This window comes from Aedes albopictus, unplaced genomic scaffold, assembly GCF_035046485.1.
Source record: "Aedes albopictus strain Foshan unplaced genomic scaffold, AalbF5 HiC_scaffold_549, whole genome shotgun sequence".
Lineage (NCBI taxonomy): Eukaryota > Metazoa > Arthropoda > Insecta > Diptera > Culicidae > Aedes > Aedes albopictus.
This window is the reverse complement of record NW_026917364.1, coordinates 4,689-25,000: the sequence shown is the minus strand read 5'-3', so window position 1 is coordinate 25,000 and position 20,312 is coordinate 4,689. Positions and strand designations below refer to the sequence as shown.

The 20,312-nt window shown below is 36.2% G+C and overlaps 1 long non-coding RNA gene across 1 annotated transcript; it reads left to right on the top strand.

The window, feature by feature from the left end:
* Positions 1 to 6,289: 6,289 nt before the first annotated feature.
* LOC134284694 (uncharacterized) lies at positions 6,290 to 17,293 on the top strand. Its single transcript, XR_009995886.1, has 2 exons — positions 6,290 to 9,079; positions 13,414 to 17,293. It is a non-coding gene; the product is annotated as an uncharacterized LOC134284694 (long non-coding RNA).
* The last annotated feature ends 3,019 nt before the right edge of the window (positions 17,294 to 20,312 follow it).

Here is a 20,312-nt window from a genome sequence, read left to right as displayed (position 1 = left end):
GGTTGTGGCTCTAACCATGAAGGGAAGTCATCCAGATACCAAATATACTCATATTAGATGATTTATTAGCCTTAATCCTTCCCGCCCACGACTTCTTTCAAAGTACTGAACGCTAATAAATGCTTTGAATAAAAAGTGCTCGAACAAAAGTTGTTAGGAATCACTTCAGTTTATCGAAATAGTAAAAAAAAGTTTTTAATTGTTTATCAATAGTTACTAATTGTTTATCAATAGTTTCACTATTGAACCAATAATTAGAGTGTATAAGAACTCTAATAAGCTTAGAACCTCTTCCCAAACGCTTTTATAACATATTGAAGTGAACTGGTTTAGGTCGGATTCGCCGAAAAGTGATGGTGCTCTATAGACACCCTGAGCGTTAAAGGGTTAAACTCCATGAAACAGCCGCCATCTTGAATTTTTATACGCCATCTTGGATATTATTTTTTTCATTTTTGGACTCCGAGCATCCTCTTCATATCATATATACTAGAGCGGGTCAACGTTGTGTGGAGAAACTTGAAATTTGATCGCATCATCCCGGAACAAAGCATTTTCAATCTATATTAGCGTCCAAAACAACTGAGCAAAATTTGGGACGAATTGGTTGCATTCCCGTATTTCGCATTGCGATTGAAATTTGTATGGAAGTTAGTATGGGAAAACGTACTTTTTTGCATTTTACCCATAAGTTGAATTCTTTTGTATAATATCATGTAACTAATGACGTTAAAGTATAGCCTAGCCTAGGATATGCCGATAAACTTTGCCGAAGACCGCAAAGTGATCCGACGCTTGTGAAAAAAGTTATTCGCCTGGTGACTTAGGCTAAAAATTGAGATTTTATTATTGATGTTATTCCTTTACGTGTTAAATGTTAAGCACCACCGGGCAATCTGTACGTTATAACTTTTTTCACAAGTGTCCGATTACTTTGCGGTCTTCGGCAAAGTTTCTCGGCATATCCTAGGCTATACTTCAACGTCATTAGTTAGATCGTTTTAGACAACCGTTTAAACACCCGCCATCTTCAAGTTGGCGTCATCTTGGATTCTAGACCACCATCTTGGATACTCTAGTCGCCATTTTTGAACACCGGACATTAAACCTAATACCAAATATACCGATATTGCATGGTTTTAGAGCCTAAAACTCTATTGAATAGCCGGCATCTTGAATTTTGGGCCGACATCATGGAATTTCTTGTCTCCAATGTTGACTTCCGCACAAAATTCGTCAACCCTGCTAAAGGTTACAAAAATCTGCGCAGCTGGATGTGTCGTATGATTTTATATACGGCCAGTTCTACCGGTGCTAGTCCGGATCACCGAACTGGCCATAACTCCGGAACGCCTTGACCGATCCGGACCATTTTTAATAGCAAATAATGCGGTAAATTCCGATTCAATTCGTGCTAAAATCTGAAAAATCGGCCAATGGGAAGTGCCTTGTGTGTTTGTACACAGACAAACATACACACATACACACATACAGATATTTGTTCAATTCGTTGAACTGAGCTGATTGGTATATGTGACTTGACCCTCCGAACCTCCTTTCGAAAATTGGTTTTTTTTTTTTTGAGTGAACATAGCCTTCCAGTACACTGTGGTATACAAGAAAGGCAGAAAGACGAAAAAATCGGTAAAACCCGCAAATTTTTTACTACTTTTACCAGGGTTTTTTGCCTTTTTCGGCTTTTTTTTATATCTCGGCTTGACAAAACTACCTGCCGTGAAGTGACACTCGCAATAAGGTCCCAAACTTCAAGAATAACATTGATATACTATGAGCTCCGAAAAGTCTTTTTGACCGTTTAACATCTCTGTAGATCATGTTTCTTAAACTCAATAATAGTTAGAATAATCTAGAACATCCCAACAAGTCTTACAAAATTTGATTTAAAAACCCCCTCTGGATGGTAGATTACATATCACAGCTTATGAGAGAAAACATTACACCAGCTGGCAAAGTTACACCCAGAGATTTTACGATGTAATCTCAAGGACAGTTCGGATGACTGGAAATAAAACTATCATTCACCATCTTTTGCCATTTAGCTAGATCTATACAAATACGTAAACAAAATAGGCTTTTAAAGGTTAAATGGCAGCTCAGAGAAATTCAGAGCTTCACGGCGGAACCTTGAAGCCTCAACCCCTGAAGCCCTTTAAAACTACTTCTAATGCCCTGACATCCTCGTAGATCTGCAAAAACCTCCACAAATCCAGTAAAATTCCCCTGAAACGGCACGAAAATCCTTCTGACTCTTTCTGAAACTTCCTTAATCGATTTGAAACCCTATATAATCCTTTCGATGTCCCTGAAACTCTCTTGAAACTTTCTGGTTGCTTTAAGTTAAAGGTAAAGTATGGTATGTGAAAACAAAGCTGCCGCAAACCTACCGGAATTTCGGATACGTTTTTGTAATGAAAAAAAGCAACGAAGACCTTTTCATTTATAACCTTCATGTACTTTATTCAATAAAAGCTACCGTACAAATGTGTATATAGGAGGTGTTTTCCTCACCACTCAAGTCTTAGAACGAATTAACCAGGTTGTAATATTTGCAATAATTCTACACAGTAAGGCAGTTGCAGATGCAGATACGATCATTATATATGTGTTTGAACAGTTTGTTTCCATTCGATAGACAAAACACTATGTACAAAAAGGCAAACGAAATCCACATCAAAAAGGTTCTCAAGTATAATAATTGTTTCGTCGTTTTATATGTTCAGTCAATCTTCATTCTTTCGGAATAGTACACAAGTTTATCATGTTTTTTTTTTTTTACAAACAATTTCTAATGATATATAAAGGAAATGTCGTGGTCACGTCACAAGAAAGACGATCCTATACAAGCTATTATTCTATTACTACGAAGTAAAGCCTTCAAAAACTATTGTCTGCTTGACTATGCTAGAAACTACTGCTATTTATAATATTATTCAAGGTACATTTTTGATTTTTTTCTCCTCGTTTCGAAAACTTTGTTCATCATATTTGTATTGCTTGTTCAGTTTTTACCATTTCGGTAATTTTTATTCTTTTATTGGATAATTTCTGGCAGTTTTGTCCTCTTCGTCGTGAGTTGTTTTTGTGTCTTTCAAATTACCTAAAATTTTCGGGATTTTTTAAAACATCTTATGACAAAGAAAACAAAGTTGTCCAAAATAGCATAAGTTCCCCTATGTAATCCGACAAAGCAGTAAGAGTGAGTGGTACCGTACTATCCTTGATATTGCAATCTCATCATATGCGGTAGGTATTGTATACGATTCAACTATAGCACGTTTAAAATTATCGTCATTATACTTATTCTTCTTTTAGGCGTTACGTCCCAACTGCGACAGACTCTACTTCTCAGGGTAGTGTTCTATGAGCACATGCACGTTATAAACTGAAAAAATGCTTTGTCAATTGACTATTTTGCGTTTGTATATCGTGTGGCAGGTACGAAAATAATGTTTGCCCAAGGAAATCAATAATATTTCAGTGGTAGTTCGGCTTCAATTGGCTTCTTTAGCGTTGTTGAGGTAATTCCATATTCTGAATCTGCATGCCCAACTGAGCCGAAATCCAAATTTTCATGAATTTTGGTGCCCGGGAACCTGTTTAAAAATCAATTTGAAGTTTGTATGGGAGCGATTTGTCGAATCACCCCTCGTCGTATTTTGTACTGGGTGGAGCTGTCAAACAGTTACCCAGCTGTCAAAAGGTGATTTTGGAAAATCTCTTTGAAATTGATTTTAGGTACCAAAATAAAGTTCTAAAAATCTGCAAAAAATCATAGTGGCTCAGAAAAAGGTGCACTTTCGTATAAAATCAAAAAATCGATACATTTTTCTTAATTTAAAAACCCAATTCGCGGGTCTTGTGGCAGGTGTTGGTACAATTTTCATTGTTAATACACCACACAACTTCGATTATTAAAAAATCCTGGTCAACCGGAAATCGAACCTTTCACCTTCAGCATGGTCTAGTTGAATATCCTCCCGTTAAATAGCCGCCTTTTATGATCACAGATGCGGTAATAGAGACAGAAAAGAGAATGATTAAGTTGTCTGTATAGATAGAACATCTTGAAACCGCCCACTGATCGATCACCTCAGAATGAAAGAAAAAAGCGAACATATAAAAAGAGCGACGCATCATAGACTCGGATCAGTTAATAGACAATAGTGGATACAAATGGACGCACCTAAAGCAACAGCAGCTGCGGATCTGACAATAGAGTAGAGAAAACTTTGCTATACCGTAAACTGGGGTGTAGGTGATCAGTGGGGTGAACCTGATCACTCAATTTTCCACGAATATCGACTTTCAAGGAAGTTACCATTCTATTTTAATGTTACGTCATTGGATTGCGAATGGTTAAAATATAATTGTTGCTTCCTTGAAAGTCGTTATTCACGGGTAATTGGGTGATCAGGTTCACCCCACTGATCAACTACACCCCAGTTTACGGTACTTGAGTATCATTCCAAGTTACATTTTTTAGTCAAATAGGCTAGAAGAGGATCTTAGAACCATCATAAAGCCAAAATAAAAGGTGAAAGGTTTTAAAACGATTATAAAAGCCTCTACAAGACTAATTGGTTATCAAAATGTTCCTTGAGATTTTCGAAATTTGTATGGAGTGTAGACCTTGGCCAGACTCACCCCTCCTCCCCTTAAAGTCTACGTAGTTTGTGGACAGGCCCTAAGCTTTATCGTAAATAAAACCGAAAAAAATATTTGACAAAATTGCAATTTTTAATGGCAAGTTTATTCGATACTCTAATTAGTGATAAATATTCAAAAGTGCGGTGAAACGAGAAAAACTCCATAAACAATCAATGCCCAAGCAGATGGAAAAAGTCGCCAACTGTAATCATTAGCGAAAAAGTTTTATATCAGTAAAGAGAGTAAATTGGGAAGCCAATAATGGGTAATGATAAATCGAAAACTTCACAAATTTCAAGGGAACCTCAGGTCCAAATAGGTATTGAATACAATCTAGATCCATGAATATCATGCACAACTTGATTTAAAACTTAACATTATTTTGGCGAGAGAAGTGACAGCACATTATATCGCAAAAATCGACGAAAAATATATTCAACTGCAGGCAGGCGAGAACACTGTCCTCAGTGAATTATGCGACATGGCGACCGTGACAAGGAGTGAACTATTTACAAGTGCATGGACGATGAAGTGCATAAGCAGAACGACTTCAAAATTACAATCATAGTCAGGAAATTCTAGTAGGTGGATTAGCCAATAGGAACGCTTGGCGCGCAACGCGGCGCTATCACGCCACGTGGTGCACCAATCAGGTGCAGGGTAAAGGAATGTGCAAGGTATGCACAATTAGGTTATAAAAGTGATTTACCTGGGTAGCTTGTTCTTTTTTTCATCATCGTGCAGTAAGTGAATAAAGTGTCTAAGTGAGTTTTTAAAAACCGGAAGTAGTGCGAGAAATCCCTAACTAGTGTCAGAAGTGGGATACGCGTGTGAAGTGATGTTAAGACACAGAAGAAAGTGTTAAAGTGATTGGCCGCAACAGAGATCTGGAAGTGGCCACGCTCAGCATCACTTGAACATTATCAGCAAAGCACCGACGCCATCGACGGGGACGAAAGCGAGCAATCCGCCACGTAACACGTATTTCAAGTGATTTGCCGCAACAGCAAGTTGGAGTTAGTCACGCTTTGCATCGGTTGAGGCCCATCAACAATTGTCCGAGTTTTCGGGCAACAAAAAGGAATTATCCGCATGGATAGAGGAAGTCGATGAGCTATACAACGACTTCAAAATTAAGAATGGGTGCCCAGGTAACCAGTAAGCAGTTGAAATGCGCCTTTACAGCAGGTCAAAAAATGGAAATAAGTCGTATATGCGCCATAAGTGCTGCTTAAATGCAGGTTTTGGCCCAATATACGGCTGATTTAATGCTTATCTCTCAGACTATCGAAAATGAAAACGAAAATATGTGTATGATTCCACACTTCTTATCTCGCCGTCTTTTCTATCTCTCTCCCATGTCTCTTTTCTTCACTTTGCGCTTCCAAAAGAGGTAATTCATGCAATTTCGAATGTGCTGGGCAGTATTTTTATGCTAGAAGACCCCAAAAGATTGTGCATTTGAAATGCTACGCAACAGCTGTCACATTTTCAGTAGCAGTTCAGTTGCTAATTTAGTACAGTTTAGCAGTTGAACTGCTATGATAGAGCAGAAAGCAGGTGGAATGAAGATATAATGCTGAAATACGGCTTGTTTAAATGCTTAGTGGTTACCTGGGTGGATTCTCCCTCAGTAGCCTGTACATCAGGGCGATTAAAAATAAAGTAAAAGGCGATGCACGCACTGTTCTCTGAGCGAATGGAAACCCGAACACCATAGACTGGATTAAGAAAGTGCTAATTGAAAATTATGGTGACGAAAAAGATTTGACGACCAATTTATCAACATTATTCCGTATAAGAAAAGGCGACAAGAGCAACCTTCGCTTCTATAACGAGGTGAAGGAAACGAACACTCGTCTTAAGGCTAACCTCCAGTCTAATCCCCTCACAGCCCATGAAATAATCGAAATCATCACAGTTGCTAAATATTTAGATAATATCCCAGAGCCACTTAGCTCTATTATAAGAAATTCAAAGCCGAAAACCCTAGAAGAAGCGCATCAGGCGGTTCTTCTAAATCAGAATGCGGAAACTCGAGTTAAACAACCCCATCCAAGTCCTAACAATTCCGGCAGATTCCAAAACAAATCTTTCAAACCACAGCATTTACAAAACGTTGCAACCAACAACTCAAATCAGCCGCAGGCTAGCTCTTCGAAAAATAAAACCGTTCTACAATAAGCCAAGGGCCGAGACTAATCACACGGAGGAGAATGATATATGAGTGAACCTGAAGAAGAGGAACAGAAGGAAGAATACGATACATTGGACAGTGACGCAGAATGCGATGAGCTGAATTTTCAGAAGGTCACGAACAAAGAACGACCGATTTAAACTTTATACCATACCTGGGGTTTCCTACCACAAAAGGGTACCTCAACTTTTTAATCGACACTGGGGCTAATAAATCATATATTAACCCCGAACATGTTAAAAAATCTTCCGATTGTTTCAAATCAAAATGGCAAGTTCCTTATTGACAAGGTAGTTCATGCTAACCTCTTTTCGGAGGCATTTAGCTCCCCTATCATAACATAGCCTCGGTGAAAGCCTTGATTGACTCTAAAAATCACCAGCTTGTAGTAGGTGATAAAAGGTATCAACTCGCGCGATATTATCCCTCTTCGATGAACTTTCATGAACAGACCGATCAGATGGTAACCATTTGCACTACGGCAGAAGGCACATTTCTAATTGAGGTAAACCTCACCCCAAGCATTTCGCTTAAACCTGAATTCCGCCATCAAAAACTGATGTTCACGCACGAGGTTAAGCATCGAATTGAAACTAGCGATGATAAACCAGTGCACCAAAAAACCTATAAATACTATTAGCAATAGGATACGTTGGTGAAACTAGAACCAGCGTACACATGACGTTGGCTCAAGGAGTTGGACGTTATGAATCCTGTTTCGTTATTCCTTTCACTATCGTTTTGAGGGAATGGGTGTCTTTTCAGTACAGATGCAAGTGCGTCATGGCACAGTAAGACCCAGGCAGAAAATTGTAGTATATAAGATATTGTAGGTAAAATAAAGTTAGTTCTTAGCTTCATCTCATGTGAGTCGGTCCTTGGAATCCGAAAGCACCATAGCACACTTCCTCTTGTTAATGTTCGGTTCACCCCAAACATTTTGGTGTCACTCCAGAGAGGAAAACTAGTTAATTCATTATCGGAAGTGTCGCGACGTTGATGGTATTGTCGGCGCCCAAAGATCGACAAGTGTACAGGGTGCGGCAGGAAAAAATGCGAAAAGTTCAAGGCACTATTACACGCTAAATATGGGATATATATGACTATTTTTTCATGACAGTGTATCAATCAATGTCTATATTCTAGCACTGAAAAATAAAAATGAACATATTTGATGTTTAACATGTGATAATGTAGGCCTAATAAGCGGATATCAATAAACTGCGCGCCCAATGGTCATTAAACAAAATGACTATAACAGTATCAAAATTAGCTCAAATTCGATGAACAACCAGACCACACTGATCCAGAGCCATGTAGTTTCACATACCAGATGAAATAAGTACATATATTTGATGGTATTGTAGAGAAAATCAAAAATTTTGTTTTATCAGATGCGAAATTTAGCGACCTGTGCGATTTTCTGCGGTTTGAAAATTCTGGTTGTCTTCATCTTCAGGCGCTGCCCTGTAAAGGTTAGTGACCAAAATGGGAATTTTTTTAATTAACTTTTCAGAAAACTAGCCTATTATAGATCATGGAACGTTGAAACATAGATTGGTTAATGTCAAATGGACGAAAATGAGGTTTGAAGTTGAAAAACACTTTCGCATTTTTTCCTGCCGCATACTGTACGGGATTTATCGTGAGTGAAATTAGAACTCCGGCAGTAAATTTGTCGTTATAAAGAACAGTTAAGTGAAAAGTAAGAGTGAAAAACCTCGTAAGTCGCTGAGCCGCAGATGGTTGCAAGAAGTGAGACTAATTAAGGCACGTAAGTAAAAACGTGCTTCAAGTGAAGTGAGAACTGAGAAGAGTGGTGAAACGTGATAAAAAAAAAACAAAAAAATTGACTTCGTAAGACGCCGTGTCGCAGAGTCATAATAATAAATAAGTGAGAAGCTGGACCCATTGTACAATGGCGGAAGCAAAAGTGTTTAGATTTGTGGACAATAAAAAAGGAAATTGCCGTTTGTGTGAGGAGACCGATAAGAAAGACAACATGGTATCCTGCGACGATTGTGATAGGTGGTTTCACCTGTCATGTGTGAACCTCTTTGTCCAAAGTGTGAGTATCTGGAAAACGAAAGAGTAGGCTTATTGAATATCAAGAAGAAGTTCGATATAGCAAATCAACTCAATGAGTCACTGAAGCTTCAGCAGGATGTGGCAAACCGCCGTGAAGGAGATAACAATCTAAGTGCAAGAAGGCAGGTGTGATGTTACATTTGAACCAGGCTGAAAGACATTACTCAACTGTAGAGAAAGAACTTCTCTCTATTGTCTGGGCTATCAAACATTTTAGACCATATGTCTACGGCAACGAATTTTTAGTATGCTCAGATCATAAGCCTTTAATTTATTTATTTAAAATCACAAATTCGTCTGACCGACTAATGCGATGGCGCATTCAATTGGAAGAGTATGATTTTAAAGTAACTTATGTTCCTGGAAAAGGGAATGTGGTCGCAGACGGATTAAGCCGGATTGAATTATGTAAATTAGATACTGCAGACCAAATAACATCACAAATAAGTGATGAAATTAAAACACACAAGCAGAAAATTTCAAATCGTGTACTTGTTGTTACAAGAAACCAGGCGAAAACCACCAACCAAAATTTGGATGATAGCATTGTGAACGGAATAGCCGAGGATTATTCGTGTTTTAAGCTACTCAAGAATCCAAATAAAAATAAAAATTCATATTTAGGTCGACCAATATCAAACTATGTATCGATATACATTGTGCCAAGAATCTTGGACAGAAAATTAATATATGAATTCGATAAAAATGATTTCTACAGCACAGACTGTATTGATTATGAATATATTTCAAAAATTGACAAACATTTTGTCATAAGCAAAGATAGGCATGAAAATAAAATATGCATGCATAATCTTTACAAGAATTTATTGATTGCGAAAGAAAATTTGAAATTAATTGCCAACAAATCTATCGATTTCCATTTTGTTTTGTCATCGAGAGACGAAATTTTATGGCCAGAATTGAGAGATTTTACTTCTCATATATTCTCTCAAGTAAATTGCAAACTATACTTTTCAAACAATCTTGCAATTCGCGTTTCATCAAAAGAAGAAATTCAAACCATTCTGAAAGAATTACACAACAGTCCATTAGGCAACCATGAAGGTGTTGAAAGGACAATCAAAAGAATTTCAGATAAATACACGTGGAAAACAATACGTCAAGATGTCAAAAATTTTGTTAAAAAGTGTAAGGACTGTCAGAAGAATAAAATTTTACCAAAAAACAAAATACCACTAAAAATAACATCCACATCGTCAAAACCTTTCGAAAAAATTTTCCTTGATATCGTTGGTCCCTTACCTACTACTAAAAATGTTAACAATTATATTTTAACGATACAAGATGATTTAACCAAACAATTTATAGCCAAGCCAATTCCCGAAGCTACGGCTGAAATAACATGTAAAGCATTTTTAGAAGTGGCAATTTGTACGTATGGTGTGCCAAAGGAACTAGTGACAGACCGTGGAACAAATTTCATTAGTAAACTGTTCCAAACACTTTGCAAGTTATTGAAAGTTCAACAAATTCAAACTACAGCTTATCATCCTCAAAGTAATGGTGCTTTGGAGAGATGTCATAGGACAATGAAAGAATACATTCGATCTTTTGTTTGCACTCAATTAAATGATTGGGATGAATATATACCTTTCTTTGCATTTACTTACAACACAACGATTCATTCTTCAACCGGGTTTACTCCTCATGAGTTGATGTTTGGGTATAAGGCAGAATTGTCCCTTTCGATATGTACAACATACAACGGAACAGAGACGTATTTTTCGTATATTGAAGATCTAAGACACAAATTGGCATCTATTCATAAAATCGCAAAAGAAAATTTACTAGGTGCAAAGGAAAAGAGGAAAGAAAATTATGATAAAAATTCAAAAAATTGGGTTCCTTTATGGGGAGAGAAGGTTCTTCTCGAAAATGTTGCAACAGGTACAGGTAGAAAGCTACAAGGCTTGTATAATGGTCCACATGAAGTTGTTGCCATAAACAGCCCTGAAACAAGTACCATTCTAATTAAAGGTTCAAATAGAAAAGTAACGGTACATAACGATCGATTAAAAAGTTATTTCGAGTAAATCAATATTTGATTTATTTTTTTCTCTCTTTCTCATTTGTGTTCATTGCAGAATACGTTTTTATCTTCGCATTAATTATTTGCTCATCGGAAGCAAGCCTTCCAGTGGAGAACATACCGATGTATGATCATGGCATCTTATATGAGCGGCTTCAAGATGTTCGATTGGAACTGGGATCATGGACCCTGGAAACATCATACAGTTTACATGACATGGAAGTAGAGATAAATGTTCTAGAAAATATGACTAATTAATGAAATCCTGCAAAAAGTTGAATTCTAATTTTGGACTTGATTGTAACAGGCTTAAAAAAACATAGGAATTCTTTTAACAGAATTGCTCCCTATCAGAGGAATTATTTACTCTACATGTACAACCGAAATAGCAAACGCGTTAAATATTAATAGAACAAAAAGAGGGATTATCAATGGGCTTGGAGAATTAGAAAAAATGCTTTTTGGCACTATGAGTAATGAAGACAGGCAACGCATTGATAAAGACCTTGCCCATTTACTTGATAATGAAGACCAATTATCTCGGCAAGTAGAAAAACAGACTGTAGCTATCGATTCAATTTTTGATTTAACGAACAAATCCATGAGTACGCTGGAAAATGAAGTTGAGTCTTTTTCAAAAGTGATAGATTTTTATAATAAAAAGTATCAGGAAGAAAAAACTAAATCTATTGTAAGAAATCAGATTTTTGAACTTCTGAACGAAATTGAAATTCTTTTTGAACATGCATTTAGAAAAAGAGTTGTGTTTTATACTTTAATGATGAAGGAAAAAGCTAGTCTTTCGCCAGCTGTGTATAATCCAGCAAAGTTTTTAAAAGATCTAATGACAGTTCGAGGCATTTTACCGCCATCCTTTGAATTTGTTGTGCCATTATCGTTTAAGAATATTATGCAATTATATCCAGTTTCAACAATGAAATCAATTGTTGTTGGTTGCAGAATCAAAGTGAGTATTCAAGTGCCTATCACAAACAAGCTTATATATGAAGCTTATAAGGGTACAAGTATACCGCTTTTAAGAAATGGGTAGTTATTTATAACACCCATACAAAATGACATAGTTTTAAAAGCATTTAATTCTGACATTGTCATGACAATGACATACAAAGAATTTAAAGAATGCAAATCACTACAAAATTTTAAACTCTGTCCCTCAACGCATAGCCTAGAAAATTTGACAATTTCTGAAGAATGTAATGCGAGAACATTTCTTAATAATTCGGAATCTGTCTGCATTCCACAACCTCTTAATCTACAACATCAAATGTGGATCCAATTAGTTGATCATAATTCATGGATTTATGCAGTGCCAAATATAACGGACTTGTTAATATTTTATAACAATAAATCATTCACTATGGAAATTAACATGGTTGGAAAATTGAAATTAATGAAACCATGCTTTATAAAATCAAAAAATGTTTTGCTACATTATTATCCTACAGTTCACTCTTCCATTGATTCGAATGAATTAAAAATGAATTTTAGATTTTCACCTAAGGAAACAAAATTCATTGATACTAAAGTACCTGATACAATCGAAAATAGTATCATAACACATACTAATGGCAAAGATTTATTTAACGAAATCAATAATTTGAAAACAATGAATGCTGGTAAAATTCAGCTTATGAATATAGAACTGGAACAACATTCGTTTTCAATTTGGAAAACTATTTTTATATTAATCGCTATTGCTTTATTTCTCTGGATAAGTTTCAAATTATTCAAGTATTTGAAACTTAAATTTAAGGGGGAAGGGGATGCTACAGTAGCACCTCCTGAAAACCAACCTCTTCAAGTAATTTTTTCAAACGCTCCAACACAAGAAATAACCGATTCCGAAGAAGTACCATCCACCGATCGAAGAAAACCGAAAGTAAATAAAAATAGGTTAATGTTATGGCAGACTACATTTCAGAATTTATAAAAATAAAAATCTGTATTAAAATATATAAAAAGGATACAAATACAAATGTAATACAATTATTTGAAGTAAAAAAAAAGAGGGAAAAATAATAATAGTAGTGAAATATAAAATTATATAAAAAGGATACAAAAACAAATGTAATACAATAATTTGAAGCACTGTTCAGGTTGAAAATAGCATAATGTAAAAATTTAAATGATCATCATAATATGGATTTATAAGAAATATAAGGTTCAATAAATAACGTAAACAATAGTTAAAAAAAAAACCTTTTTATATAAAAATTTTTAGGAGCTCAAAAAGTTTTTATAATCAAACGTTTATTTTTCTTTGCGTGGATAGTAATGTGATGTTAGGCCATCACATATTCCGCCCTCAGGCAAAATGTACAAAGAAATGTCATTCACCGAACTAAAGTGTAGAGATCACTATTCCGAAAAGTCCAGAAGACTTACACAGGCGTTAATTAAGCTGCCAAAGTTTAATGGCGAAGCTCGTGATTGGCCCAAATTTATTAGTATTTTCAACGATACTACCGTCGAAGGCCAATTCACAAATCTTGAAAATTTATCAAGATTGGAAGAAGCTCTGTATGGCGACGCAGCCAAGAGCGTGTTAAATTTACAGATTGGGGCTGCAAATGTACCTAAAATATTGAAACGGCTTGAGGATGTTTATGGAAGGCCGGAGACTATTTATCAACAATTATTGCATGAGATGATCAAGACTTTAATCAAGACTGACGTCCAAGATTTGATTAATTTATACAAAACCACTGCAACAAGTACGATACCTCGACAAAATAAATTCCACATGATATGTAAAACTATCAGAAGAAAAATTAGAGGAGAGGCTAATGACGCATTAGTCTCATCTGACGTAAAGACTGGTATTCAATCAAAAAAAACTTTACACACCTATTATGAAGAAAAGAGAGATCCGGGAAATCTCGACTATCAGTTAATGGTAGGATATCAAAAAGGCAGATCATTGGAAATCTATTACGACGATGTCAATAGATACCTTTCTTTAATTGCAAATCTGATTAAAACAGATGACAAATAGAGTCACCCTGAAGCCAAATCAGCAATGATCGACATGTACAACGAAAAGGCCATTGATGCATTTATGCAAGGATTAGACGGAGATATCGGAAAATTCCTGAAAAATTACCGTCCAGATTCGCTAGCAGCTGCCTACGCTTACTGTATCACATTTCAGAATATTGAGTTTAGGAAGTCACTTACTAAACCCAATATACCTCATGTTTACAACGGACCTCGTAACCAAATTCCTAATCAACCAAGAATTTCTCCACGGTTACCTCCACGAATCCCTATGAGATTCCCTCCTCAACCATTTAGAAATCCTTACATGTATCGACCAGATCCAAGAAACTTTCCACAGAGACCACCATTTCAACCTTTCAGGAATAAACCACAACTTCAAAATGAACCGTTCAGACAATCAAATAACGGTCAACCTTTTCCAAACCAGCCTTTCAGGAATTATGGACCACCAATCCCTGTAAGAAACCCAAACCCAGTGCTTATGGAAGTTGATTCATCCATCGGAAGCAGATAGATCAATTATAGCAACAGGCCCCAAAAATCATTTAGACATCCGTTGAAACGCCCTAGGCTAAACAATATCACAACTGAAGAAAACCAATAATATTTCGAATATCCCGAAGACTTTTATGAACTAGAGGATCAAGAATATTATTTCGACAACGTATACATCCCTGAAGAGTATCCAAAAGAAGAAGAAGGAACGGCAGAACCGATCCCTAGAGAAAATAACGAAAACAAGATCGAAGTATTTTTTAGGATGACTTCCTCGTTACCTTACTTTGAGATGTACTATAGCTACCCATGGGTAGCGAGAAGTACCCTAAAACTCTAAGAATTTTCATTGACACAGGATCTAACAAAAACTATGTCAGCAAAGAAAGTATGTGTTGGCTAAGCCAATTTTCATACTTGATGAGAAGACCATTTACAGTACATACTGTAGGAGGACCTATCAAGATAACACAATTTTTCACCTGAAACATGTTTAATTACAAAAACGCTGTAAGATTACCACCTGGAACCACTAAAATCCTTCGATGCCATATTATGCCATGACACACTAAACGAGTTAGGAGCACTTATAGATCTCGCCAATAAAACTCTAACTGTAAAAAACAAGGTGATACCTTTATACCAACAACCGGTACAGGAAGCTTAACAAATTCAAGTATGAGATAATCACCTGTAGCATAACCGTATCTATAAAGAATCATTTTTAGCATGTTTTGAAAGATCATAAAATATTAATCTTGACAGTTTACAACTGTCCAATTTCAAGTAGACTTTCCCACACATTTTCAAGATATCTTTTCCACATGCAGGACTGACCTAACTTAACAGCGCACAGTTGAAACAATCATTTGTGTACGTTTACGTAGTTGTATGGTAAACGCCCCTTTTCACGATTATCTTCTCTCTTTGGATTGGCCATCGTTGCTGTCGGATGCATCGATTGGCTATAGATATGCAGGTTGTTTCAGCCTTCTCCTGCAGTACTAGATTAAGCAGTAGGTTAGCTCTAAGTTGATTGAAAAATAAAGTGAGATTCGATAATCAACAGTCTTGTAATCAAGTAATAAGTGTCCGAACCCCAGATGGCGACCGTTTGACAGTGAAAATGGAGATATTTAGTGCGGATAAAATAGTGACAAACGCAAGTTCAAGTGAAAACCTAATAATAACAGGAACATTGCTTTTCACCGTGCTATTGTTATTAATTTTTGTATGTATGTATGTATGTATGTACATACGGGCGTACGGGAAATATTTGAAAAAAAGTGTAAGTGAAGTCGCGCGGCGGGAAGTGACTTTGGCAAATATGCGCCAAGTGTAGAGTCAAAAAGTAACACGTGATAAATTGTGCAATGTCGGACATTGAAGAGATCCTTAGTGAAGTGCGCGAACGCGTACGGTTGGAACAGTTAATAGATGAAGAAGTGACTCGTTTCAAAACGAGCGAAGACTACAAAAAATATAATGACTTTTCTGAACAGTCATATGTGCTAACCATCGTTTATGAGGATAGCCATAATGAAACTAGTAAAACACGAGTGACGATTACCAAGGTACGCGAAAATAAAAACTCTTGCCTCAACAAAACGGCAAAGAATAGGAATCTGAAGAAAATGTTACAAAAAGAAAATCTAATGTGTTTAAATTAAATTTCAAACAAGTGCGATCCAACAAACATTGATACTGGCAGCACACGAACAGCTAACCGCTGCTCAATCCACGTTTTCAAAAGGTCACTACCTCACCTAAGGAAGAGGTAAACAGTGCAAATGAAAATAAACAAAATCTAACAGCGAAGACAAGTTGTGTAATGGCAACCCGAGTGGAACATCGAGGAAGACAAACATGGTGTTTAGTTTCAACGATAGCGAGCGACAACGACCGACCGATCGGATTAACGAAGGCGTAGCAGAACGATGAGAAATATTTCTGCATTTTACCACGCAAAAAAGGAGTATTGTAAGTGAAACCAATAAGTTTTATATAACAAGTAATAAGTGTCCGAACCCCAGAGTTTTGCCTTGGACGACACAAGCACCAAAACGCCCAATTATTTGCTACTAAGTCTTTGAAAAGAGTTATCTGGTACTTAGAATCACGGAAGTCAAAAATCATTGGATCGATCAAACTTATTTCCAATCTGGTAAGCTAAGAAAACAATCAACTAGAGACAAAACACACAAATGTGGAATTCAAAACAGAATGATAAATCAATAAAAGGGCAGAGGCTCGACCGACACTGACTAGTCAGTTGTAGGTAGTTAATTGATTGAAGTAGTTAGTTGTCCGAACGTCATCCAATTCGAATGTAGGTTTTTGTAGTTTAAAAAAACGTTTTTAAACTAAAAATTTAACTTACGTAGTAAAAGTGAACATAAACGATAAATCAGTGAAACAGTTTTTATTACAGGATTGTCTGTATACAAGTTAGAAACTCGATCAATCATGAGCTAACTAATGATGTAAAAAGGATGAGCATAGCTTCTGAACGATACACATATAATTAGGTTTTTCGTATGAATCACAAAAAAAAAATGTAAGAAGAGGATGCGAATGATGTCTAGACGAGAGTATAAAAGCAGATCGAACAATTAAGTCGGTAGCAGTTTAGCCTTGGACGACACAAGCACCAAAACGCTCACTTATTTGCTACTAAGTCTTTGGAAAGAGTTATCTGGTACTTAGAATCACGGAAGTCAAAAATCATTGGATCGATCAAACTTATTTCCAATCTGGTAAGCTAAGGTTCCGAATGCGAATATGAAAAGATCACTAATTGAAGAATTGATATGGCTAGTCATTGCACAGAGCATAATACACAGCGTAGGGGCCTAATCAACCGCTGAACGAGACACATATAGAAGTCAACAAAGTGAAAACTTGCCCATTTTTATTATTACGGTATAGAAAGTACAGTGGTTTTGTGACTGAGGCGTATGAACAATGCGAGAATGGTAGAACTAGTGCAAATTTCATGCACTCGCAGAGACAGAATATCAGCTGGTCGAACGTTATATTTCAATAAACTGATCCATAATCAAACTTTCGCAGTGAAGTTGGGTAGTGGGTAAACATCCACCCGCAACGACGTAGAAAGATCCTCATACAACAACTGTGTCAACATGTTTTTTCATGTTTGGGTTAGTAGGTTAGAACAGGAATAATCATGATCGATCGGGAAATGTAAATTTATGAAAACCAAAATGCAGAATAGAGAATAGAATAGTCTTCAGCAACATCTGAAGTCGTTTGTTTTTAGAAACACCGAAAACCCCTCGGGCAACATAATTGTCGCAGAGTCGGTAGGATACCGCTTACTAGAGTGATTCAGTGATTAGTAAGTTTAAACCGGAGCATATTGTTGATTAGCAGAAAACTTCAATTTCACTAGGACACGGCAAAAACCGGAAATACAACGGACGAATACCGAAGTGCAACGGGAACCCACATTGTAATTAATTGTTCGTTAATTGATGCTGAAATTGAAAACCAGAAAAAACGTGAAGAAAGTGATATTTAAAAGACAATATGGCCGGAATAAGGAATATCATGATAACACTTAGAAGAAGCCTAACAAATAGGAACAGATTGAAGAAGCAGATATTGAAAAAAAAACGCATTTTCCGTAAATTATGGAAAATACGAATTCATTCGCATGCCTTTTGGTTTGAAAAACGCTCCAGCTATTTTTCAACGAGTAATGGACGATATACTTGGACCATATACCGGAAAAATATGTCATGTATATATTTGCGATATAATAATTTTTGGAAAAACTTAGAAGAACTTTAATTCAAAGAGCAGTTTATAAAGCCCAGAAGCAGAAGACTTACGAATTATCTACAATACGCTTAACAAACAAATACTCATTAATCATGACATAAGTTCCCGCATCCAAGAAGTAACGCATATCACCAACGCAGTGCTAAACTTAGAAGCAGAACGACTCCGTAGCCATTCAAGAGAATTAAATCAACTAATGCTCTTATCCAACATCGACTCACTGCAGAATCAAGTAGCAACCCTAGAAGAAGCGATAACATGGAATACCCAGCAGCAAAATATAAACCACGAGAGACAAAATAATATCATATACACTCCCGTTCAAAAGTTTGGGGTCACCCCCTCAAAAAAATGTCATTTTTTTAGGCCCATATCTCCGCCAATTTGCGTCCGATTTCAAAACCCTATGTCTCATTCAAAAGATAATTAGTCAAAGAAACTTTGAACATGATTTAAAAGAAACTTTTTCAAAAAATTTTGTATGTAAACTTAACCCAAAGTTGCCAAATTTTCTAAAAAATGAATATAAACTTACGGCAGTGTCGCTGGAAGTTGGGTCGACCAAATTTTAAGATGAGAGCGGTAATATGACCCATTTTCTATTAGCTTTCAACTGCTTTTTACAGAACTTAGCTAAAAAATCTAGAAAAAAAGTTATTAAGTAAATTAATCCTTGATGTCATCGACCAAAAGTTTGGGGTCACCCCTCAATATGATGTATCGGCCAAAAGTTTGGGGTCACTTTCGTAAAACATGGAAAAGTGATTTGGTGATATCTTCGTCATCTATAGTTCAATTTTAATTATTTTTGGCTCATTTCAAAGATAGTTAACTAAATTTACGTTTGATGTCTTCAACTTAACGTATTTAACGATTTTTGTATATAAATATTTTATGTAAAGTTAGCACATTACACCACGCTTCAAAAAATGAGGCAACTTTACGTTAAGTTTTAGTATGTAAATTTCAACAAATATGTGTGCTTCAATGTCTATGCAGTAAGTATCATTCATTTTGTTTCAAATAAGCCAAGAAGAATTAAAATTGAATGAAAGATGACAAAGATATCAACAAATCACTTTTCCATGTTTTACGATAGTGACCCCAAACTTTTGGCCGATGACATCAAGGATTAATTTACTTAATAACTTTTTTTCTAGATTTTTTAGCTAAGTTCTGTAAAAAACAGTTAAAAGGTAATAGAAAATGGGTCATATTACCGCTCTCATCTTAAAATTTGGTACACCCAATTTCCAGCGACACTGCCGTAAGTTTTTATTCATTTTTTAGAAAATTTGGCAACTTTGGGTTAAGTTTACATACAAAATTTGTTGAAAAAGTTTCTTTTGAATCATGTTCAAAGTTTCTTTGACTTATTATCTTTTGAATGAAACCTAGGGTTTTGAAATCGGACGTAAATTGGCGGAGATATGGGCCTAAAAAAATGACATGTTTTTGAGGGGGTGACCCCAAACTTTTGAACGGGAGTGTACATCGCATCATTCGAAAAACTACTATCAAAATCTACCGCACAAGTAACCTTGAATAGTACCCACATCGCATACATCCTGAAAGTACCACAATATTCAAAAGAAGAATACGACTAGGACTATATTGATTCTATCTATGGGCATTTTGGAAGAAGGCCTGTATTGAATTTCAAATTCATAAATTGAGAGTTCTAAAATAAATCTCTGCAGACGTGTAACGTAAATGTAATTTTTCCCATCTTTACCAAATATTCCTACCAAAGGTTTATGATCCGTGAAAACTTGAAACTTTTGTCCATACAGATATTTGTGGAACTTTTTAATCGTACTTACTAAGGCTAATGCCTCCAGGTGCAGTATCGGGTATTTACGCTGTGCTGAATTCAGTGAAAAAGATGTGAAACTTATCGGCTTTTCCGCTCCGTCAATAACGTGAGAAATAACTCCTCCCAAACCATATAGCTGGATGCGTCTGAAACCACGACAATGGGTTTCTTGG